Source organism: Monodelphis domestica, chromosome 1 (assembly GCF_027887165.1).
Source record: "Monodelphis domestica isolate mMonDom1 chromosome 1, mMonDom1.pri, whole genome shotgun sequence".
NCBI lineage: Eukaryota > Metazoa > Chordata > Mammalia > Didelphimorphia > Didelphidae > Monodelphis > Monodelphis domestica.
The window spans coordinates 84,761,559-84,787,564 of NC_077227.1; positions in this window are offsets into that span (position 1 = coordinate 84,761,559).

A 26,006-nucleotide genomic window follows, 5' to 3' on the forward strand; every position below is an offset into this window, starting at 1 on the left:
TATAATTTTTTTTTTGCATGGTGATAGTAAAAGGATGCACTCAGTATTTCTGTTTTTCTGCATTTGGTTGTGAAGATTTGTGCTCTAATACAGCGTTACTTTTGTGTAGGATTCATGTACTGCTAAGAAGATGTATTCCTTTCTATTTCTATTCAATTTTCTCCAAAGATCTTTGAAACTTAACTTTTATAAAATTTCATTCACCTCTTTAAATTATTTCTTGTATATATTTTTTGTTGGAGTTATATAGTTCTGAAAGTATAAAATTGAGGTCTCCAACTAGTATAGTTTTGCTTTCTAATTCCTCCCTTAGCTCATTTAATTTCTCCTTTAAAAATTTGGAGGCTATACCATTAGGTGTGTATATGTTTAGTATTAATATGTCATTATTTATGGGATCTTTTATCAAGGTATAATTTCCTTTCTTATCTCTTTTAATTAGATCTATTTTTGTGTTAGTCTTAACTGAGATCATAATTGCTATTCCTGCTTTTTTTTCAGGTTTTTTTTCAGCTGAAGCAAAATAAATTCTCCTCCAGCCCCTTACCTTTACTCTGTGTACATTTTCCTCCCTCAATTGTGTTTCTTCTAAACAACATATTGTAGGATTCTTGTTTTTAATCCACTCAACTGCTTCCATTTCAAGGTGAGTTTGTCCCATTCCCTTTCATGGTTATGATTACTAACTATTTATTTCCCTCCATCTTATTTCCCCCTTTTTGATCTTCCTCTTTGTCTCTCCTTTCACTCCTTACCTCCTTATAAGTATTTTGCTTTCAATCACCTCCCTCTCTTCTCCTCCCTTCTGTTATTCCTGGTCCCTTGTCTTATTCCCCTCCTACTTCTCTGTAGGACGAGACAGGATTCTGAGCCAATTCCAGTGGGAATATGGCTTAAGCATTGCCTGTCACCACCCTCATCATCTCCTCCACTGTAATAGTTTTTTTCGCATCCCTTTTCATGAGATAATTCACCCTGTTTTATCTCTCACTTCTTTTTTCTCTCAGTGCAATTCTCTTTTTTGCTCCTTGATTTTTTTCTTCATATCATGTCATCCTAATCAATTTACTCCCATGGTCTCTATACATACTTCTTCAATATGCTCTAATAATGATAAAAACTTTAAGAGTTACAATTTTTTTTTCCATATAGGAATATAAACATTTTGACCTCATTAAATTCCTTTAATTTTCTCTTTGTTTTTCACTTTTTAATTGTATTTGAACACCAAATTTTCTGTTTAAGTTCTGATATTTTCATCAGAAATGCTTGATAATCTACTAATTTATTAAATTACCATTGCTACCCCCCCACCCCAAAAGAATATATTTAGCTTTGCTGGATAGGTGATTCTTTGTTGTAAAACTAGTTCCTTTGCTTTCTGGAATATCATATTCCAAGGCTTTTGAACTTTTAATGTAGAAACTACTAAGTCTTGTGTAATCCTTACTGTGGCTCCATGATATTTGAATTCTTTCTTTGTGGCTGTTTGTAGTATTTTCTCCTTGGCATTGGAGATATTGAATTTGGCTGTAGTTTTCCTGCAAGTTGTCATTTGGGGATTTATATCAGGATGTGACTGATGAATTCTTTTAATTTCTATTTTACCTATTGTTCAAGAATATTAAGGCAGTTTTCATTCAAAATTTCTAATGATATGATGTGTAGGCTTTTTAAAAATGTGTTCATGGTTTTCAGAAATCCTAATAATTCTAAAATTGTCTCTCTTGGATCTATTTTTCCAATCAGGTGTTTTTCCAGTGAAATATTTCATATTTTCTCATTTTTTCATTCTTTTGAATGATTGTTTCTTGGTGTCTCATGAAATAATTAGCTTCTACTTACCCAATTCTAATTTTGAAGACTTTATTTTCTTCTATGAGATTCTGAACCTCCTTTTCCATTTGACTAATTCTACTTTTTAATAAACTCTTTTCTTCCTTGGATTTTTGTACCGTTTTTGTCCATTTGACCAATTCTGCTTTTTAAAGTGTTATTTTTATCTTGCATTGCTTTCATTTCTCATCCCCATTTTACCTATACCTTTTTATTTGATTTTCCCATTTGAATTAATTTATTTAGTCAATTTAGAACATCATTCCTTGGTTACAATAATCACATTATTTCCCTCCCTCCCCTCCACCCACTCTTCCCACAACCAAAATGCAATATCATTGGGTATTACTTGTGTCCTTGATCAGAACCTATTTCCATGTTGTTGTTTACACTAGGATGTTCATATAGAGTCTACATCCCCAACCATATCCCTTCAACCCCTGTATTCAAGCAGTTGTTATTCTTCGGTGTTTTTACTCCTACTGAGTTTCCTCTGGATGTGGATAGTGGTTTTTCTCGTAGGTTCCTCCAAGTTGTTCAGGGTCATTGCATTGCCACTAATGGAGAAGTCCATTACATTCTATTGTACCACAGTGTATCAGTCTCTGTGTACAGTGTTTTCTTGGTTCTGCTCCTCTCACCCTGCATCAAATCCTGGAGGTTGTTCCAATCCCCATGGAATTCCTCCACATTATTATTTCTTTGAGCACAATAGTATTCCATGATCAACATATTCCACAATTTGTTCAGCCATTCCCCAATTGAAGGACATCCCCTCATTTTCCAATTTTTACTACCACAAAGAGTTCAGCTATGAATATTTTTGTACATGTCTTTTTCCATATTATCTCTTTGGGGTACAAATCCAGCAGTGCTATGGATCAAAGGGAAGACAGTCTTTAGTTCCCTTTGGACATAGTTCCAAATTGCCCTCCAGAATGGTTGGATCAATTCACAACTCCACCAGCAATCAATTAATGTCCCAACTTTGCTACATCCCTTCCAGCATTCATTAATTTCCTTTGCTGACATGTTAGCCAATCTGCTAGGTGTGAGGTGATACCTCAGAATTGTATTTGCATTTATCTAATTATAAGAGATTTAGAACACTTTTTCATGTGCTTATTAATAGTTTTGATTTCTTTAACTGAAAATTGCCTATTCATGTCCCTTGCCCATTTATCAATTGGAGAATGGTTTGATTTTTTGTATAACTGGTTTAGCCCTTTATAAATTTGAGTTATTAGACCTTTGTCAGAGGTTTTTGTAATGAAGATTGTTTTCCAATTTGTTGCTTCCCTTCTAATTTTGGATGCCTTTGTTTTGTTTGTATAAAACCCTTTTAATTTGATGTAATCAAAATTATTGGTTTTACATTTTGTGATTTTTCTAGCTCTTGCTTGGTTTTAAAGCCTTTCCTTTCTGAAAGATTTGACAAGTATACTATTCTGTGTTCTCCTAATTTGCTTATAATTTCCTTCTTTATATTCAGGTTGTTACAGACAAAAGAGTGGTTGTCATAAACTGTGACCATGAACATATGGGTTTCAAGACTTTGAATTGCCAAAACTGTAAAGATAATTTTTAGTGTTTTGGTTTTATATTAAAAATAAAGTGGTCGCCATGGGAAAAATTCCCAAATATGAAATATACCCAAGTTAGCTGGGTTTTATGGAGATTTTAATTAATACAAATTAAGGAATTAAGGAAAGGGAGAGAGATAGAGTAAGAGAAAATAATGGGAATGGGACCTAGGACTTTGGCCTAGGCCTGAGCTTTAAGAGAGACCAGTCAGTCTTTAATCACTTACCACAAGATTTGTCCCAAGCAAGATTTTAGTGTTCAGAGATCCAGCTAATCCAACTAGTCCGAGCTCCAACTCAGCTACCAAAGCTGAATTCCCTTTCATCCACCAAGACAGAGACCAGCCTTCAATTCAGCTCCATAGCGGAATTATGTTCAGAGGCCTTTCTGACCTCCTTTTAAAGAGAATTTTCTCCTATGTCACTTCCCCTAAGTTTTCACATCTATCAATCGCAGTAGACATTTTCACAGGACTGACCATGCTTAATTCACATCTGAGTAGACTAAAACCTCACACCTCTTGCTAAGTTTGCTTGAACTTTTAGTGATTAATTTGACCTTCATAAGTACTTAGCACCTTTTTGTATTAGATCTAAAAATAGACCCATCTTAAGGGTTTTAACTTCACTTTAAGTATGGGTTAAATACTTTTCATTGTTCAGTAAGGAGTTTACAACTTTATCTTCCCCTAAAGTATGCCTAAGTATGGGTGGAGTAATGTAAAGTTCTTACATTCCTGACCAAAATCCCTTCATTATTTTAAAATGGGGAATGGTCCTAACCAATGTTCTAAGGTAGAGTCTGAGAATTTTTTAAGATTCACAAGTCTGAGAAATTTTAAGATTCACAATCCCTCTGATGATCATTGGGAGACTAGTCTCCCCATTGATCATTTAACATCATCATCTTGTAGTCCTAACTGCTCTTCTAACTATAGATATATACAATATTCAATTTTCTAAGAGGAAATTAGAATAGTTAGGGAGGAATAGAAAAGAAAGAAAGCAAAACCAAAGTTTTGCTAGGAGCATTGACAGAAAGCCAAATTAGGGGCAGTCCCTTTTGGCATAAATGTGTACATTTACAATAAATATTCAATCAAACTTCAGTTCAATCAACCATATCCAAAGTTCATTCTTGATTTTCTTGTTGTAGTGTGGATTTTCCAGCATCTTTTTGCAACAGTTCATTCTCTGGATTTAGGAGTTAGCAAGCTTCTTCCTTGAAGATCTTTTTCTCAAACAAAATAAAAAATCTTGGATTTTTATAAAAATACAATCTCGGGGGGAAGCTGGGTAGCTCAGTGGATTAAGAGTCAGGCCTAGAGACGGGAGGTCCTAGGTTCAAATCTGGCCTCAGCCACTTCCTAGTTGTGTGACCCTGGGCAAGTCACTTGACCCCCATTGCCTAGCCCTTACCACTCTTCTGCCTTGGAGCCAATACATAGTATTGACTCCAAGACGGAAGGTAAGGGTTTAAAAAAAAAAAGAATACAATCTCAAACAAAAAATAAAAAATCTTGGATTTTAAATTAAAATACAATGTCATTCACCCATTCTCAGTTTATTTTGGTGGAGGGAGTGAGATGTTGATCCACACCTAATCTCTCCCATACTGTCTTCCAATTTTCCCAGCAGTTTTTATCAAATAGTGGTAGAAGATCAGGAGTGAAACAAGGATGCCCATTATCAACTCTCTTATTTAACATTGTCCTAGAAACACTAGTAGTAGCAATTAGAGAAGAAAAAGAAATTGATGGTATTAAAATTGGCAATGAGGAGACAAAGCTATCACTCTTTGCGGATGATATGTTGGTGTAGTTAAAGAATCCTAGAGAATCAACCAAAAAGCTAGTTGAAACAATCAACAATTTTAGCAAAGTTGCAGGATACAAAATAAACCCTCATAAGTCATCAGCATTTCTATATATCTCCAACACATCTCATCAGCAAGAATTAGAAAGAGAAATTCCATTTAAAATCACCCTAGACAATATAAAATACTTGGGAATCTATCTGCTGAGACAAATACAGGAACTATATGAACACAACTACAAAACACTCTCCTCACAATTAAAACTATATCTAAACAATTGGAAAAACATTGGTTGCTCATGGGTGGGATGAGCTAACATAATAAAAATGACAATCCTACCCAAATTAATTTACTTTTTTAGTGGCATACCCATTGAACTACCAAAAAACTTTTTTACTGAATTAGAAAAAAAAATAACAAAATTCATTTGGAAGAACAAAAGGTCAAGGATATCCAGGGAAATCATGAAAATAAAAATGCAAAGGAAGGAGGACTTGCAGTACCAGATCTCAAACTATTCTATAAAGCAGTGGTTATCAAAACAATTTGGTACTGGTTAAGAGACAGAAAGGAGGATCAGTGGAATAGACTTGGGGTACATGACCTCAGCAAGACAGTCTATGATATTTTATTTGATTTTTGGAATTCTTTTTGAGTTCTTCCAGAACATGAGACCAATTCATCTGTTTCTTTGAAATTTTGGATGTGGCTGCTTTTCTCTCACTGTCCCCTTCTGATTTTGTCCCTTGCTCTTTTTTGCCTCCCTAATGATTTTCTATGGTTAGTGTTTCTTTCTTTCTTTCTTTCTTTTTTTTTGAAATTTGCTTATTTTCCAGCCTTTTTAAAAATTTAACATTTTAGTTTTATTTTAAAGCTAGGCTCTGTTCTCAGGGTAGAGAGAACACTCTCTTAAACTTCAGTTTTCCCTTGTTTCTTCTTTTATTTATAGTTCTAGATTTCTGCAAGTTTCAGTTTTTCCAAGATGGTATGATGACCTGTGAACTGGGAGCTCTGAATGTCACCTTCCACTGCTGATTCAGTCTCCTATAGGACTTACTGATAACCTGTAGGGTTCTCATCCCAGTGAAACACCCCCTCTCTGCCAACCTTCCAAGTTGTTTTCTCCAGGAAAATTGCTTCACTCCATCCCTTTGTTCATTCTGTTACTCCAGTATTCATTTTCAACAGTTATTTTTAAGGTTGTTTGGAGAGGGTTCTTAGAGAGGTTTTAACTACCTATGGCTCTGCTCTGTCATCTTTTTTTCACTTCTAAAAGGTAAGAATTTTTGTTATTTAAAAAAAATCCTATTTTAAAAATAGTTTTTCAATGTAAATGTCCTAGTTCTGCTTTTTTTTACTTTTAATTTTTCTGTCTTTCTGTCCTTTTTAATCTTTTTTTTACTGATTTTTCCCATATTAGTATTATAATATTCTATTATGGCAATATATCAACAATATAGGAATATATGGGGGATGTAAGGAAGACTGGCATCTCTGATGTGAGACCTTTTCAGTTCTGCTTATTTGTCTTTTGAGTCTTTCTGTCACCCAGCTCTCGCTGTGGCTCTAAGAAGCTGTAACATGGACTATGACTATATCTGAAAAAACCATCCTGGAATACTGGCTACACCAAATTGATGGTAACTGACAGGCCTGAAACCTGTCAGTCAGTGAGTTAGGAAGATATCTACTCAAGCATGTGAAGGCTTCTTGCAGAAATGTTGGATGAAAAAAAATTTTTCTAATGGTCAAAAAGGTGGCCAAAGCAAGCACTTTGGAGCTAAGTTTAGAGTTTGCTCAGAGTCCAGAGATGCCAAATATTGGGTCATTTCCAGTCATCCTGACTTTTGTCTCACCACTGGTATTCAATGACTTTGGAAGAGAGAGTGAGGCTGATGACTTAGAGTACCTCTGCTTTACTTAAATTTAATTTACCCACAAGACATCATCCTGTTATTTCATTAGTCCTCCTCCAAAAATGAAGAATGAACCACAATGTAATATAACACTTAACCTTTCTCCTACTGTTGGGCACCTGAATTTTGTCTAGGTTTCTGCTATTATAAACAATGTAGCTATAAATATTTCAATGATTTTTTTTGTTTTTGACAATACTCTTAGAGAATATTTCTAACACTAGGGTTATTGTCTAAGAGATGCTTATTTTTATAATTCCTTTAGATTATTGCTAGATAACCCTCCAAAAAGATGCCCTCCATTTGAAGCACTATTTCCTCAAAACGTATTATTATTGAGTTTTGTAATTTTCTCTGTTTCTGACAATTTGGCAGGCATGAATTAGCATTTCAGAATTGTTTTAATTTGAAATTTTATGACTACTAGAGGCACTGAACATTTTATGATGATTAGAATATTTGTATTGTCATAAATTGTCTATTCATATCCTTAAATTATTTATCCTTTGGAGATTGGATGCTGACCTTGAATATTTGGGTCAATTCCTTATAAATTTTGGATGTAAAGTTTTATCAGATACATTTGCTATGGACATTATTTTCCAGTTTCTTTTCTTCTTACATGTTATATTGCTTTTTAATGTGCTTTTTATTTTTATTAACTCAAATCCTTATATCTCTTCACTAATATTTTTTCCCTTAACAACTGAGATGTCTACTATTTTTTCTTTTACCCTTTTTTTTGTTTTGTTCTATACCTGGCAATCTGACCCAGCTATTGTTTATGATAGTATAAAGAATAAGGTGAAAAGCAAGATAAAAATTTTTCCTGTATTGTTTTCTAGTTTTCCTAATAAGCCATCAAAAATAATGAATCTTTTCCAAACTTCCACTTTCCATAGATTTTCCAAAAATTGTCTTTTTATAGATATCAGGATTTATTTATTAGTCATTTCACTGAATTACATTCTATTGTTTTTGGTAATGTAGTACAGACATATTTAAATGAAAATTGCTTTGTAATAATTGATAATGTCTGGAAGGGGAAGTTCCTTACCTTCCGCTATTCCAGTTCTCCAAAATATTTCTTGATATTTCCTATAAATTTGTTTAGATTTTGTTCATTTCTATTTTTTCAGTGCATTGGCATATTGATTGTTGTGTTGAATCAGTGTCTGAAGGATCCATGAATGATGGATATCTATTTACTTAATCAATTCTTCCTTTATTTCTATCAATACTTTTGTGGTTACATTTTTAAAGCTCCTTGGTGTATCTAGGCAGATTTATTCCAAAAGATCTAATATTATTTGTTATAAAATGTATTTCTTTTTTATATGATTTTCTCAGTCTTTATCAGCAATGCATAAGAATGTGAATTATTTCTGTGGATTTACCTTTATGAACTAATTTATTTTTACAATGAATATTTGTGTTCACTCCTTTGTGTTTTCTACATATACAGTCATATTAGTTACAAATAATGTTGATTTTATCTGCTTGTTTTCAGTGTTAACTTCTCTAAATCATATTTCTTTTCTTAAACATATTGCTAGCATTTATCGGACTATGACAAATGGAAGTGGCCAGAGTGAGCATCTTTCTTTTGCACCTGTTTTAATGGAATTGTTTTTTGTTCTTCTCTGATATATAATGTTGACTTTTGATTTCAGGTTAATGTTCTTTATCTTGTTATGGAAGTTTCTCTATTCTTATTTTTTCCTATGTAAATTTAGAAAAACTCTACCTTCTTAAAATGGAAATTAAATATCAATTCCAAGGCAGAAGCACAATAAGGGCTAGGCAATGGAGGTTAAGTGACTTGCCCAGGGTCACATAGCTAGGAAATATCTGAGGCCAGAGTTTAACCTCAGGACCTTCCATTTCTAGACCAGGCTCTCTATCTGCTGAGCCACCTAACTGTCCCTATATATAATTTTAAAAAATAATTATAGATTGACATTATTTATCAGAGTATTTTCTATCATCTGTTGGAATTTACAAATTTTAAAACATGTTATTTTGTTTATATTTTCATAATTTTCCTAGTATTAAACATCCTTTAATCTTTTGTATCTTATTGGTCATAATAGAAAAAAATTAAATTTCATTCATTTGTTTATTTATTTTTACATATATTTATAATCTGTCCTTTCCACTCTTCTTACACTCCCCAACTGAACACCAATATCATTATCAACAACAATAAAAGCATCCTCATGATCACTGTGCAAAGCCCACTAAAGTAAAATCCCACATTGACCAGGCCTCCAAAGGAGTCTCTCTGCACTAGAAGTTTATAATTTTTTTGGCAGGAGGGAAGGAAAAAGGGATGAAGAACTTTTTGGTGCATTAATATTGTCTTTGTTTACACATTGAAATAGTGGGAGTGTAAGGTTATTATTGAAACAGTATCCTTACTTATCTAATTTTTTCTTAGTTGTTGTCAAAAGCCAGTTGGTTAACTCTTGAAGTTGAGCAGTTGATATGCCCTTGGGCCTTAGTTAATTGACTGGCTATAAAATGTCTCAGAGACAGATACATAAAAAATCCTATATTTATTAGCCTAAAATTGTAAAGAGTGAAAGATGACAGGGTTCAAGGATAAGGGGTTCTCTAAAAACTATGGGGTAACCAACTACCACCCCAACTTCCTCCTGGACTGTCTTCTGTCTGGAAAACTGGACCTACTTTTTCCTCCTTATTTCTATCTACCCCCAAATCTATCTATCTATGCCTATTTCCAATATCTTATAAAATAATATATGAATCCCCAAAATACTGTCTCAAGGTATTTTCTTGACAAATGTATACTGTACTGCCAGTCTAGCCAAAAGTTGGTTATGGTTGAAGTAGGAATGGCTTCTTGTCTGAGTAGGCCAGGGCCTATCCTCCCTCTGTTTTCTCACAGAAATCAGAGAAAAAGATCTTGCTTCTTCTCTGTCAGTATTCTCTCGCCAGCCTGTGAAGACCGGATTAACTCCCATCTTCACAAGCCACAGTCAACCAGTTGCCTCTTTCTTCCCAAACTGCCACTCTGGTATTCGCAAGAGGTTTCACAGGGAATTGCTAAGGAGTTCAGGAAGACATTGCTTCTAGGACCAAGGTCAGATCCAAGAGACACCTTAGAGAGTGTCAGTTATAAAAATTCCAACCCCCAAGAACCTTAGAATTCCAGCAGAGGCTTAGGCTCCAAACACAAAACTGGTCCTGAGACAGTTTTACAAAATTCTCTCTTGCCACTTAACTTATAAAATCTTTATGCCAAACTGAATCCAATTTTACCCCTAATAATGCCCCCATTTGATCTCCCCCATTGGATTGTAGCAAACTATGTAATCCTCAATCTATATCTAATTTTAACTAACCTATGCTAGGGATATAATTTAGGCAAAAGAGAATTGCAAGAAACAGAAAAAAGAATCAAAGAAAATACTTGTAACCACGCAAGTTAAAACATTACAATGACAAAAATCCAAAATTAAACATTTACAAAAATACAGTTACAGAACAACAAATTTGCAGTTTTATGCTGTTACAGAAAACAAAGCCTAACTAAAACAAAACTCATTCAAAACAATTCAAACTGCATCTTACAAATTTTACCCCTAATAAGAGCTAAGTTCATCCAAGTTTTTACTGGCCTGCAGAGCATTCTCTGCAAAATTCAAATAAAATAAGTATTTTATATAAAAGATGAGGCCTTCTGGATGCTTTTAAAAAGGGATAACATCTTATTGACTTCATGAAGCCCCCAGAATACTACATGGCCAGGCATCAGAGGTCAGATACTTATCCAAATGTTGATCTATTAAATAACAATATTTACGGAATCCATAAACCTATGCCAGATGCTGTGTAAAGTAGTGAGAACATAGTATAAATGATAATTTTAGCATTGTGATCTAAATTATATTAATTATTTGTCACCATGGATAGCCCAAATAATAAAATAAAAATACCCAAGTCAGTCTGAAATTTTATGGTTATTTAATTAATATAGTGGAAAGAAATTAAGAAGAAGGGAGAATAAAAGGGTGTAGGATTTTCTCCTGCCTGGCTTGTTCCAGGCAGGAAGATTAGGGGATCTAGAATGTAAGGGTTTGGAGTGTGAAGGAGGAAGGAATCAGCATGGACTCCAAGAGGGCTCAGCCAAGAAGCCTGAACCTGAATTATCTCAAGGGCAAACTCACCTCCAAAACCCAGACAAATAGCTGCCACCGCTCCAAGATCTCAGAATGCTTAGCACACTGCCTGCCAGAGCCGCCTCTCTGGGGAAAGAGACCAAGAGAGGAAATGATGTGTCCTATATATATATGGTTTTACCTCACTTTCCTGCATCTCATCTGTACCAATGTTAGCTTAGCTTGACTTAGGACAGTCCAGGGGTCTGTCCACAGTTTCTGCACATGTCTGTTGAAGGGGCCATCTTCTTAGATAATTAAACCTTTGAGTATGGTGCAGACATTCCTGACATTGTTAAAGTAAGTAGGGTGGATAAATGTAGAGTTCCCAAGATTTGATTCTGTTAAACCAAGTATCTCCATTGTTACTAATCAGGAGATAGTTAAATCAGATCTTCTAAAGTAGGGTCTGAGTAGGGGTGGAATAGTTTTAAAATTCACAATGGAGATAAAAACATAATTCTGTCTGTCCTCAAGGAACTTACATTCTATTATGAAAGACAACATTTATACTATATACAAAGAAAATATAAAGTAATTTCAGGAGGGAAAAGTACTGGCAGCTAGGAGGATGAGATAACACTTCAGGTAGGAGACATGAGTTGAGCTAAACTTTGAAAGAAGCTAAAGATTCTAATAGAATTGGAGAGATAGAGACAGGGACAGGGACAGAGAGACAGAGACAAAGAGAAAAACAGAGAGAGAGAGAAGGAGAGGGAGAGGGAGAGAGAGAGAAGAGAAGAGACAGAGACAGAGGGTGGGAGAGAGAGAGACAGGGCTTTAGAGGAATGGGGAAAGCATAGAAATGGGAAATAGAACACCATGTGTAGACAGAAGCAAGTATCTCAATGTGACTGGACTGTAGAATGTGTGAAGAGGAGCAAAATATAAAATAAGCCTAAAAAGGAAAGCTAAGTTGTGGGGGCTTTAAATGTCAAACGGAGGAGATTGTATTGTATCCTCAAGACAATAGAGAGCCACAAAATGATGTATTGGTTCTAAGACAGAAAGTAAAGGTTTAAAAAAACCCTCCATATTGAAATCTTATTGAGACTTATACACTGTGGTACAATTGAATGTAATGGACTTCTCTACTAGCAACAATGCAATGATCCAGGACAATTCTGAGGGACTTATGAGAAAGAACACTATCCACATCCAGAGAAAGAACTGTGGGAGTAGAAACACAGAAGAAAAACAACTGCTTGATCACATGGGTTGATGGGGATATGATTGGGGATATAGTATCTAAATGATCCCCCTAGTGCAAATATTAATAATATGGAAATAGGTCTTCATCAATGACACATGTAAAACCCAGTAGAATTGCATATTGACTATAGGAGGGAGGTGTGGTGTGGGGGGAGGGGTGGGAAAGAACATGAATATTGTAACCATGGAAAAATATTCAAAATTAATTAATTAAATAAAATTTTCAAAATTAAAAAAAAAAAGAATCAATCTAGTCCTAAAGCCTGGGCTAGAACCCAGTTCTCCTAATTTTGAGTCAAGTGCTTCCCTGTTTATACTTCTCTTTTTTCCTCTCCATATAGCTTCTTTGCTCTGATTCTTGTGTGCGGTATATGGCAAACATACAGTGGTTCAGAGACCCAAATACATATCTGGAGATCTGAATTCTAATTTTGGCTACATTTTTGCTAACTCTAGGTAAAAAGAAGCTTTCATGAGTTAATTCTTTTGGGCAGTTAGAAAATCCCATGGCATTTCTTTCCCTAGTCATCTTTCATGTCAGGTGAGCTAAACATATGGCTCTTAAGGTCTGCTCCCTGTCTCCCCAAGGAAATTAACTCAACTTTTTAGTTTCTGTGTTTTTAGATCTCCTTGAGCTGGGACAAGGTCACTCTTTATGGATCCTATAAAATCTGAGTAGCCAAAAGAAGTTGCTAATTTGGGGAGATCAAGGTTTGGTGTAGTGGAGAGAATATAGGACTTGGATAAATCCGAGTTCCATTTCCTTTATTTATTGGCAATGTGACCCTGGGCAAATTGGCATCAACATGTCCACAATAGAACTCATTAAATTTTCTTTAAACCCATTCCTTTTTTAATTTTCACATTTTTGCTGATCCTAAACACCCTTTGAGGCTTGACTGTCATCCCTGGTTTCACCTAAGTGAATGGGGTAGAGAATGGCCATAGACTGCTCCTTTAGTATGTCTTTCTTTTTTGTAGTCATGCTTTTTCCTCCTCCTTAAATCCTCACAAATTTCCCTTCTTCAAATTCAGTTTCTGATCTTCTCCACAGCTTCTCTAAAAACTCTTAAAACTCTAAAAACTTCTCTAAAACTCTTAAAACTTTCTTCATAATTGCTTTCCCTTATTGTCTAGCTCCAGTCCTTCTAATACTAACAATTCTCTAACTTTTTTTATCTCTAATGTGATTTCTTATCATAGACCTACAATATGTTTTCTATTTTATCCCATCAAACTTTCCATTCCATCTCTCATCTACTGAGAAAATATATTATAGGGGAGCAAAATAAATTTCAGAGAAGTTATACCTTAGTCAAGACCACAGAAGTGGTAAGAGGCAGAACCTAGAATCAAACCCAGATCTCTTGATTTTTTGGGTCTAGTGCTCTTTCCTCAACTGTACATGGGCTGTCTATATCATCTGATGACAGGAAACCTCAACTATTTTGTTTGTCAAAGACTCCCTTGGCAGTCTGGTAAAGCTAATGGACTAGAATAATGTTTTTACCTACACAAAACACATGGGATTGCAAAGGAAAGCAATGATATTGAAATAAAGATGCAATTTTTTTCCCTAGCAGGACACCATGAAATCTATCTATAGGCCCTTTCGGGTTTATAAACCTCTAGGTTAAGAAATTCTGCCATGTGGGTTTCTGTTGAATGACTAAGTACTACATGAATGGACTCTTTACAAAGTAAACAAAACTAGACATTATTTCATCAAGATCTCAAATAATCTGCTAAGGGGCAAAAATGAGACAAGAACAGAAGGGTTTATCGAGTCTTATTTAGTCTGAAAAAATCACAACTTGTAGGTGTCATGATTAAACATTTGAAATGACCAAACCTATTTGGAGTAGAAATGTTTCTTTCTGCTCAGACTTATAGGGAGGCTGTAATTCTGCATCTCTGTGCATGACATTACAGTCTGTTACCATGGAAAGCAAAAGCAAAAAGCAGGCGAGCTCTGGCTTCCATACAAACAGCATCAAAGAACAAATACAGAAAAAAGTAATGACAACAAGAAGAAAAAGCAAGAAACTGCTCTTGGCTTGAATATATGTAAGCAGGCATGGAATTTCCAGTGTCTGAAGACAAATTGAGTGACACAGCCAAACATGACCTTGAAAAAATTGTATTTAAAAATTCTTAATAAATAGTAGATACTAATCAGCATATATTTGTATTACTTTCACACCTTATTTTCCTTTGGATGATTTTTTATTGATTTAGAGAATTGGTTTAGAGAATATTCTTTCCACTGTACCATTTGTGCCTTAGAGGTACAATTAGAAAGAGTATTAGATATAGAAGAGCTGAGTTCAAGTTCTAGTTTTTCCAATTACTATTTGTCTGACTTTAGTGTAGGTCACTCCATCTTTCTTAGCCTACTTCCTCAACTGTAAAACGAGAGAGTTGAACTAAATAATCTTTGAGTTTCTTTCCATCTCTAGACCTATCACCTATTTGGAACATTCTTTAGACTTTGAGATGAGATTCTTTTTAATTTTAAATGATGAGACTAAGAGCTGGAAAATCAGGCTCTAGATTTAGCTTACTACTAACTAACTGTATCATCTTGAGCAAGTCATTTTATTTTTCCAAGTCTTAGTTTCCTGTACTGTAAAATGAAGGGATAGAATAGATGATTGTAAAGATCCCTTTTGATTATAGTATTCTGTACCTCTGTGATTTAATTTCCCTCCATTCCCCCTCTAAATTCCATATGTACATGGAGAAAGATCTGATGTGGAACAAGAGATGTCATGAGACGTAAGAGGTTTGTAGGAGATGGGACTGGCATGTTAAGAGGAGAGGAAAACAGGAAAGGAGAGGCAGGAGAGGCCCAATTCATGTAAGTCTACATATATGTTTAAAGATTTCTCTCTCTTCATAGATAGATAGCATTCGTCTTTCATGATTATGTAGAGATAGAAGTTATTTTCTTTCTCACATGTGAGTTGGAGAGAATGCACATTCACCCTTGTACTTACTCAGGCCAATGGCTGGTTTTATTCTTCATCTTTTCTACTCCTGAAAAATCAGGCACTATCTGGGAAATTATATGAATTTATTGTGAGCTACAGAAAGATCAAATTGTACCTTGGAGAGGAAGTAAGGAAATTACTGATTACTCTGACCCTGGATTTCTAGTTTATGAGGATCTCCTGAGATAAAGGCAGTACAAATCTTGAGGAAAAGGATATCATAATATTAGTATCTTTCCCCAACTTCTGAAAGATGAGTATTTATTATAGCCTCACCACTGAGGTAGTGAATAAATAATATATTGGTATTTTATGTATGCTCACATATTTTGTTATTTTTAATATTTGCAAAGACATTTTTAGATCTATAAAATGGGAAAGGGATCCAAATATAGGCTATTTTTCAGCATCCACAAATTGAGAAGTGATTGGAAGTCGTAGTTGTAGAAGAGCAAATACATCTTTATTCTTCATTGATATTGTGAAATATGTGCAAGTTTGGTAAGTGGAGATTTCTTTCCCCTTACAAATTGAATATACTGTATAGGATAGACTCTAGGACAGTCCTAAAATCTCTCTCTCTGTATCTCTTTATCTGTTTGTCTGTCTCTCTCTGCCCCTGTGTCTCTGTCTCTCTTTTTCTCCTTCTCCATATAAAGTCCTATATAGTACCATAGATAGTAGGGTACACCCCTGAACTATCATAAAATATACTATACACATACTATATAGTATATCCATATAGATTTAGATGTATAGTAGGTTAGACACCAAGACAGTCCTAAAATGCACACACTGTATACATGGCATAGTATTCATATATCTATATGTATGTAGAAATAGCTATATAGTATATAAATATACACACACTATATATTCCTATATATACATACTATTTGGCATTGTATCTATATACCATTATCTATGTAGCTATAGATATATAGTGGGATAGACCTTAGGACAGTACTAGAATTCCGTAGTGAGATACTGGTACCCGAGGTTAGTCATACAAAAGAGGTTGATAATCTTTCGAGTGACTTCATGTGTTTTTCCCTGCTCTCAGCACTAGGGTAGTTAGTTGTGTCAGCCTAGAACACTACTTACCTGAAGCACACTGGAGCATTCATTACATTCACAGAGGACATGGAACTGAGAAAGACAGCTAACACCCTAAATGAGAGAGCAACAGATCAGAGAGCTAGAATTTTGTAGTTTCTTTCCTTTATTGACTTTTCTTTGCATCTCTAACCCTTAGGAAACTACCTAGCACACAGTAAGCACTTAATACATGATTATTGATTAACTGGTTATGGATGAGAAAACTAAGTTCATAAAAGTTAAATGAATTGTCCAAGGAAACATGAATATAAGAAGTCCAGATCCTCTTCCTCTAAGCTCATTGGAGTCTTTCCACCAGACTGTGATGGTTTCCCAAAAAGACTTTGTTTGGGAGGTTACTAGCACACTGGCATAAACCTCACAAGAAGAAACTTAATAGGGATAAACTGAAACTCCTTTACAAATTAGCTTTCAAAATGGGTGTGCCATGGTTAGACTGAAGTTAGAAAGAAAATTATCTGGGAGGAGATGGTTTAATGGATTCCAAACTCACTAAGAGTCAGTAATATGATGTGTTAGCTACAAAATGTTATTGGGCTACATTGAGAGGCCATGTGCTCTTGTACTCTGATCTGGTCAGGCAACATTCAATGCATTGTATGCAGTTTGGAGTGCAATGTTTTAGTGAGGCTATTAATGAGCTGGAAAGCATTAGGGAGAAGGCAATCAAGATGGTGAAAAGCTTTGAGATCACACCATTCATAGGAGAATCAGTAGAGGGTTCTATGCAACAGGATACTGGATAATGGACATTGACCTTAGGAGTCAGAGGTCCTCGGTTTAAATCTTAATGTTGGCATTTATTCCCAGTGTGATGCTGCGTAAAGCAGCTTAATCTTTCTGGGCCTCAGTTTTCTTATCTGTAAAATGAGAAGTTTGAACTCTTGCCAGTCTTTTAGCTCTTTTGCAGGTCTAATCTATGATCCTGAATTTAGCTTGAGAAGATAAAGCATAGGAAGAATAAAACAATTGCCATTAAGCTTCTAAAAGGGCGTCATATGGAAGGTGAGAGAAAATTTCTCTCCTTAGTCCCAGAGTTCAGAACTAGGAGAAATACATAGAAGGTGAAAAATTTAAGTCAATTTAGGTTCAATATAAGGAAAAGCTTCAAAACCATTAGAGCTGGGGGTGGCTAGGTAGCAGAGTGCCTGGATTTGGGTTCAAATCTGGCCTCAGAAACTTCCTAGCTGTGTGATACTGTGTAAATCACTTATTCCTGATTGCTTAGCCCTTGCTGCTCTTCAATCTTAAAATTGATGCTAAGACAGAAGGTAAAGGCTTAAAAAAAGACAAACAAATATTTTTAGAGCTATCCCAAACAAGAAACTGCCTCATAGAGGAGTGGGTTCCCCCTCACCAAAAGCCTTCAGACCAAGGCTGGATTCAAGCTTTGGGGATATGTCATAAAAGGGGCTCTTTTTAGGCATAGTGGGTATCCCAGGACCCTCCTAACTCTGAAGATTCAGTGAATTCTATGACTATCTGGGGTCCAGAGAAAGGGGGAGATAACTGGAGAAAGGTGGGTTGCAGCACTCTACAGAGGCTCAAATGAAAGTCATTTCTGTTTCGGCAGTTTGTGTGTGTAGTTTTGTAAAGCCTGTCCTGAATTCTAATTCCATCCCCAAAGCCCTAATTAAATACCTCCACTTTGTATCCTTGAGTAGCTTCTGTTCCCAAAGGAACTGATATTTTAATTTCTGTATATGTATATGTATAGGTTTATGTATGTATATTATGAGTGTATCATCCCATTGGACATGCATTATTGAAAGGTCTTTCCTTCCTACCCGAACTTCAAAGCAGGCAAAGGCATCCTCTGCTTCCTGTAGGCTATGCTGATTCTCTGTGGATATATGAAAGTGTTAAGCCTCACCTCTTCATGCTTCTTTCTGCTGGTTTTGAAGTTGATTGAGGTGGACTCTCTGAACTCTGAGTCTTGAGAAGTTGTGGTTCATGGGAAGTGCTAAGACATTCACTCATGGTCTCTTGGATCTGGAACTGAGCTGCATCCTCTTTGTGTCTTCTTCCATTTTGGATAGGGCCTGGCATGGAGGCATTTAATTGTCTTAGTATTTAAGAGCTCTGGACTTGGAGACAGGCAAATTCTACCTCAGACACCTTCAGCAAATCACTAAACCTGTCAGTCTCAGTTTTATCATCTGTAAAATGGGAATAATAGTACCTATTTCACAAAACTGAGAGGACTGAATGAGAAAATATATGTAAAGAATTCCAAACACCTTAAGGTACTATATGGATGTTAGTAATCATTATATTAGTTAGTGTCTTCCCCTTCCTGGACCCCAGAGCAGGAGGATATCAGCTACTGAAACAGTGATGGTCAAGGCAGATCTACAAAGAAGGAAAGAGTAACCATCACCTACAGGGATAAAGAAAATAAAAAATGGTATTTGATGTTGATCAGGGTTCCCATGAGTAGAGGTGGAATTAAGATTTCATGAATGACCTCGTTACAGAGGCTCTCACATTGGATTTTAGAAAAATTATGATAATTGTATGACTTTTTATTGCTTAACATTTCTTTTTCTGTTGGGTTAAAACTGTTCATGTTCTTACCCTAGGTACCATTTCCTTCCTCCTTGTCCCTCTTCTCCCACCCATTTATGGAGAGGACCCTTTAGACTAGAGACAAAAATTGGACAATTCTTCATGAATCTAAGGTGGAGGTAGAACTGAGTCACTGGGATCCTGGTTTCCATTTTGAAGAGACAGGTGATAAACCTAGGGAAAAATGTGAGGACAAGTTGCCAGCTCCCAAGGCATCAACCTAGTGGAACTTGACTGGATGCTGGACTACCTACTTTCTCTCACATGCACATATATTAATTTAAAGAGGGAAGGAAGATGAGGACATGAGCTGTTGGGGGAATCAGTATCAATTACCACTACATTGTTAGCCTGGATGCTTGCATGGGATCTGAGAAGCCCTTTCCCCTTTGTTTTAAAAACCTAGACCCAGACCAAAATCAGATATTCATGGGGGAAATTCTGGGTGACCTTATGTGCCATCAACTGTGATAATTGAGAAGCCTTCCAAGATTGAGCAGAGCCCATGTAAACCTTTAGTCCTGATCCCAATGAATGGGTCCAGAAGAGTACAACAAAATGGATAGCTTGAGGAAATAAGGCTTGGGAAGAAAAAGCCAAACCTACTTTCATTCATAGTTTACAAAGGCTATTCTAGAGGGATGATGTGAGTCATTTGACAGTATTTTCCCTTCAAGGAGAAAGTGTACCTAGCAAATGTGAGTTTCTTTCCAAAAAAATGGACCACCAGAGCATACTGTCAGTCCATCAACACTGTTAACAATAAATGAATGAATAAATAAATAACAAAAGCTCACATTTACACAGTACTTTAAGGTATGCAAAGTGCTTTTTATACATAATCTCATTTGACTCAAAAAAAAAAAAAACCAGTGAGGCTGGAGCTGTTGTTATTCCTCTTTTATAGACAGATAATTTATAAATTGTCAGTTTGCTCTTTACTATGTTTATTTACACTTCTGTGAATGGCCCTTTGGCCATTCACTGATGATTCTTCGATTTGGGCTAGTGCTCTTGGCTTCCATTCCTGCACTAATGATCTAGCTTCCTCTCTCCTGGCATTTATCTTTCTGCTCTCTCATGTGACACATGCTGTGGACTCTCCAGTGGCTTGACAATAGACATCATAGGCTGACCACAATCCTGCTTTTCTCATTAAGGATTCCCAATCCCATCAAACTCTCATTCTGTGCAGTTCCTAGATATCTCAGTATCATAAAAAACCAACCCCTTCCTGATTAGACATTAGCGGCTGGGACATGGCATTAAGCTCTTTGAAGTTAATAATAGCCAACATCTATATAGCTCATATTATATAGCAGATACTATGCTAAGTGCTTTACAATTATTATCTTATTTGATCCTCACAACAACTCTGAGAGGTAGGTACTGTTATTATCCCCATTTTACAGATGAGAAAACTGAGGCTGAAATGACTTACCCATAGTCACATTGCTAGTAAGTATCCGAGATCAAATTTGAACTCAGGTCTTCCTGACTTCAGGTTTATCTCTCTATCCGCCATACCACCTAACTGCCACTAAATTAGAGACAATTTATTTTTTCCTTCTTAAATTATCTCACTCAACCTGGCTAGCATAATGCCATGCACATAATGGGGCTCGATAAATATTTTTCAAATTATGACTTGAATGAGAAAGAAAGGACATATTAAATTGTATACTTAGAAGGGATAGTATATGAATTCTGTATAATTTTTCTCTGCTGCTAATTGTAAGAGTGGGAGCTGATTGAGCCAGTCACCCCATCCACTTAACTCGGAGACCTTTGTAATTGATTGGTTCAATAACCTCAACCTGTAGAGAATAAAGACAGAGCAAGAGAGAACTAACATTAGCTGTGTCGTGACAGCTTCAGATAAGATTTAGGAAGAACTTGTGGACTGTAGAGATTATGAGACATTGGAACTGATAACCAAATAAAGTTGCCCTTGAGAGAATTGTCATAAAACAGCAGTCATGCCAGCTTCACTAGCTTTTGGCTGATGACTTGGGTTCCATTTCTAGCTTCGACATTTTTGAGCTATGTGGCCATCAGAAGGTGATTTACCCCCTCAGAGTCATTTCCTCATCTGAAAATGGGGGTAATAGCCCCCACTTTCCAGATAATATTTGTAAAGCACTTAGCACAGTGCCTGGCACATAGTAGGTACTATATGTGATTATTTCCTTCTCTTTCCTCTCAACTTATTGGGAAGAAATAGTAAAATAATAAACATAAAATGTGTAGCAGACCTTAAAGCCTCTATAAATGGCAGCCAGGTGTATGCATCTATATACAATGCTTATTTTTTTATAGTTGGTATACTTGCTAAGCTTTCAGAATCTGTCCAGATTTAGTCACCACTGGGTCTGAATCCTTTGAGATACAATTGTGGAAAGTCTAGTGAATCACAATTGCCTCTGCAGATGTGGGAATTTTATTGTTAGATTTAGGAGTCTATCTAGAAGCATATCAACATAAATATGTATATAGATATATAAACACTTATATATGGTATAAATATGTGGATATATATGTATATGTGGATATAAATGTATATATATGTGCATATTTAGTTGTAGACTCATATTTTCTACTCTTAAAATAGCAACTTTTAGGATTCAGTGATTATATTTCTTAATTGCACAAATATTAAACCAATATTGCTTGACTCAGCCAGGGCAAGACATCATGCATTTTCTTGGAAATTCTGCTATCTGTTCCTTTAGGCCAATGCAAATTCTCTCAAATTCATAATCAGCCTTCTCTAGTGCGGGGAGGGGAGAAAAAAAAAGGAGAGAAAAATTTTATAGTCAGAAAGTCTTGTATTTCTGTGCCTTAGAAATAGCAACAGAAGAACTAATTATTTCTCTTCAGAAGCATTCGTATAGTTTCTCATTTGTTATGTCTGTAGAACAGAAGAAATGCACGACTGTCACTCTAGCAAAGACTGCTCTCCATTTTGAACAAGTGTGAAATTACAAAATGCTAATCCAATTGCCTTAGGAGTAGGAATAGAGACGCCTGAAACTGGATGCTTCATATGGACTGACATTTCAGCACCTAAAAGAAAGGGGTGGAGCAAATAGTTCTTGGCTTAAATTTTTTTTTTCCATTCCACATTTCATTTCACATTCCACATTTGTGTGTTATCACCATGAAATCAGTTTACAGGGTGATTTCAATGAAAGGGCAGCCAATCTCTCTTTTCATTGTCTGTTGATGTGTTGATGATTGGTCTTCTTCCTCTTTGGTCCCAGTTACTTGCCATGAATTGTTGCCCTTGGAAACTTTAGGTTACAACCAGCCATGATGCCAAATGGAAAGAACTTGGAGTAAAAAGACAAGAGTTCAAAACCTCATTCCACCACTTACTAGCTGGGTGACCTTGCAAGTCAGAAGAACTTGGGCTTAAATTCTCAATCTGCCACTGATAACCTATGTTGTTTCTTCACCAATCTGGATCTTTGGGTTTCCTTATCTATGAAGCAGGAGAATTAGATTATATGAGCCATATAGTTCTGATTCTTATGATTCATCAGGACTTCAGTTTTCTCAAATGTAAAATGGGAATCACATAGATGAAAGGGATGTTGTAAAGATCAAAAAGTTCATGTATCTGAAAGCACTTTGTAACTAAAGCACTATATAATTGTGACTATTGTTATTCCTGGACTCAATTCTTCCTGTTATTGTTCAGTAGTTTCTGACTGTTCATGAGCCCATATGGGGTTTTCTTGTCAGATACTAGAGTAATTTGCTATTTCTTTCTTCAGCGAATTAAGGCAAACAGAAGTTAAGTGACTTGCCCAGGATCACACAGCTAGTGAGTGTCTGAGGCTGAATTTGAACTGAGGTCTCCCTGATTCCAGCACTCTATTCACGGAGCCACCCAGCTGCCTCCAAGGCAAAAAAGAAATTGAATGATTCCCTACTACCCACTTAACTGAGGCCCAAGTCTAAGTCAATGGTTGTCTACTTTCTTTTCTAGTAGAAAAGCAAAAATGATCATTAAAATACTGGCTTCGGTTATTTCATTTCAACAAATGTTTATTAAGCAGGTGCCTAATATGAGTGCCCAGATTTTGCCTTTAGAGAAATGGAAGCTGTGCCAGTATTCTGTATGTGGTAAACTGGAAATTGCAGTATATTTAAAAAAATACAAACCACAAAATGTAAGTGTTAGAATAGACCTTAGAGGTCGTCTAATTCAAGCCTTTTATTTTACAGAGGCGGGAACTAAGTCTCTCCTTACTGTTGCACAGGAGGTGACAGAAGCTCATGAAGTTTTCTGGACCTGTCCAGGTTTGGTCCCCACTGGGCTGGGTCTGGAGAAGTACAATTGCAGGCAGCTAAGCAAATTTTGATAGCCTCTTTGTAAGTCTGCAGATGGGGGATTTCACTGCAGGACTGACAGCTGATTGACAGTCAAAAGAGGAGAACACTGGAATTATCCCTTTGAGAACTGTTGGCAGCAACAGAAAAGGCTCACCAAGGGAATAGTTCTTCAGTCAGGAAATCAAGAGGAGAAACAGACTGAACATAGAGAATATGTGGCCAGAGCCAGGATAAAACTCCTGCTCATGTTATTAGAATCATATAATGTTAGAGTTGAAGAGAGCTTATAGAGTCTCTAATCCAACCTTCTCATTTTACAGGTTAGGTTCTAAAGGCTCTGCGACTTGCCCCAAATCATCTAGTTAGCAGCATAGTAGAGAACTGAACTCACGTCCTCATGCCTGGAACAATTTTAATAAGTTCCCTACAATCCTTTTCTCCCTCTGAGCTTCTCTGCCTTTGTCTTTTGCATCCTTTCTCACTCTTTCCCTGTCTATCCTTTCTTTCCCGCCTCCCTCTCACCCTTCTCCTTCTCTTTATCACTGAGAAGGCACCAGGGGGAATAAAGAGCAAGAATAGGACTGGTGGAATGTCCAAGAATGGAGTAGACTTCTTTAGGCACTAGCTTTGCAACCCTGCCTACTACTAAGCATGCCAATGCCATCAAAGGAGAGGAAATTAACTTTTTTTTTATTACCTTGTCTCTTGTGCAAAGTCCTTACTGGTTGTATGCTACTTTCTGTTTGCATCTTTCTGTTTCTTTTAGGGTTACTTGTGATATTGATTGTTGTGAGACTGTGGAAGCCATAATTAGCATTACTGGAAGAAAAACTAGTTTTAAAGTATGGGTTTTTATGGCAATAAGCATCTTGGGATCGTTGAAAGCTTTACTCAAGTTTTCCAAATGTGATCAATTCCATTTTCTTACTTATATTCAGTGTTGGGTAGTCTCCCTTACTTAAGCATCCATAGGACCTGTCCTACCCTGTGTGTGTGTGTGTGTGTGTGTGTGTGTGTGTGTGCATACATATACTAATGGACTAACTCAATTCTCTCCATACAATTGTATGTTATAATCTAGGCTATGGATTCATTGTTCACCCACTTTGTTTTTTTATTTGAAGATTGATAGGCTGTTTTCTTTAATTGACTATAGGTTGATTTTGGAATTTTAATTTTAATTCTGAGATTAAATACCAGAGAATGGACATTTGCATATTTATAGCAAAACTGGAAAAAAGGATTGCAAGTGAAATTGCAATCTATTAGTATGGTTGCCTTTTAAGTATGTAATAAAATTAGTTTGTAGCTTCCAGAGCTATTCTCCTTCTTTCCTTCTTATTCTTTTCTCTCCATTAAAAACATTCCTTAATGACCCTTTTTATCTTCTTTTTCTATCCTATCCCTAACTCTTCTTAGTTTCCTCCCCCCCCCCCACTGGGAAAGTAAAAATGAAGAAATGGTTTTGGCTTGAGGAGTTCTGGTAATATTCTGGGACTCAGCAAAATTACCACAATGTCATCTGCAAAGAGGATCATCTGGAGACCTCTGTCAATCTGGATTTCCTCTCCTATTGGTGCTTTGCATAGGGAAGCCTCCACAACAGTAATGATTGTCTCTGGTAGTTCGATATTTCCCTGTTTTATGCTAATATTGATGTTCCTTGAGTTAACCAGTCTGTTGCCAAATCTTGTCAATTCTAACTGCAACATCTTTCACATCCGTCTCTTTCTCTATATGTAGCCAACCTCCCAATTCAGGATGTCATCATCTCTCAACTAGACCATTTCAATAACCTTTTAATCAGTCTCCCTGCACAGTTCTGTCCCTTCTCCAATCCATCCTTCACAAAGATGCCAAAGTGATATTTCTAAGCACATGTTAACAACCTCACTAGTAGCTCTAATGTGAACTCCTCTGTTTGACATATAAAACCCTTTATAATCTTGTTCCAAACTCTTTTCAGGCTGATCACATCATTTTCTCAGTCTCTTTCTGTCTGTCCCTCTTTTTCTCTCCCACTTCCCCACCTTTATCTCCATCTCTGTCTCTCTCTTTCTTTCTCTGTGGCAGTTCTCCACACACCACATTTCATCTCAAATGCATTTATAGAAATAATCTCCCTTACTTAGACTGCACTCATTTCTACCTCTTGGAACCTTAACTCCTTTGAAAACTAATCTCAAGTGCCGTGTCTTCGAAAACATCTCTGAATTCCTAGTTTTTAGTGTGCATCTGAATCCCTTTTAAAACTTATATATTGTACTTACTTCTCGGTGTACATGTGTTTCCCACAAGTAGAGCACAAGATCCTGGAAGGCAGGGGCTGCTTTCTTTTTATATGAATCACCTAGCACAGAGCTAGGCACATATTAACATTCTTGTTGCACTGAAAAGCATTAAATAATGGAAATATGGGGGTGGGCTTTGAGCTATAG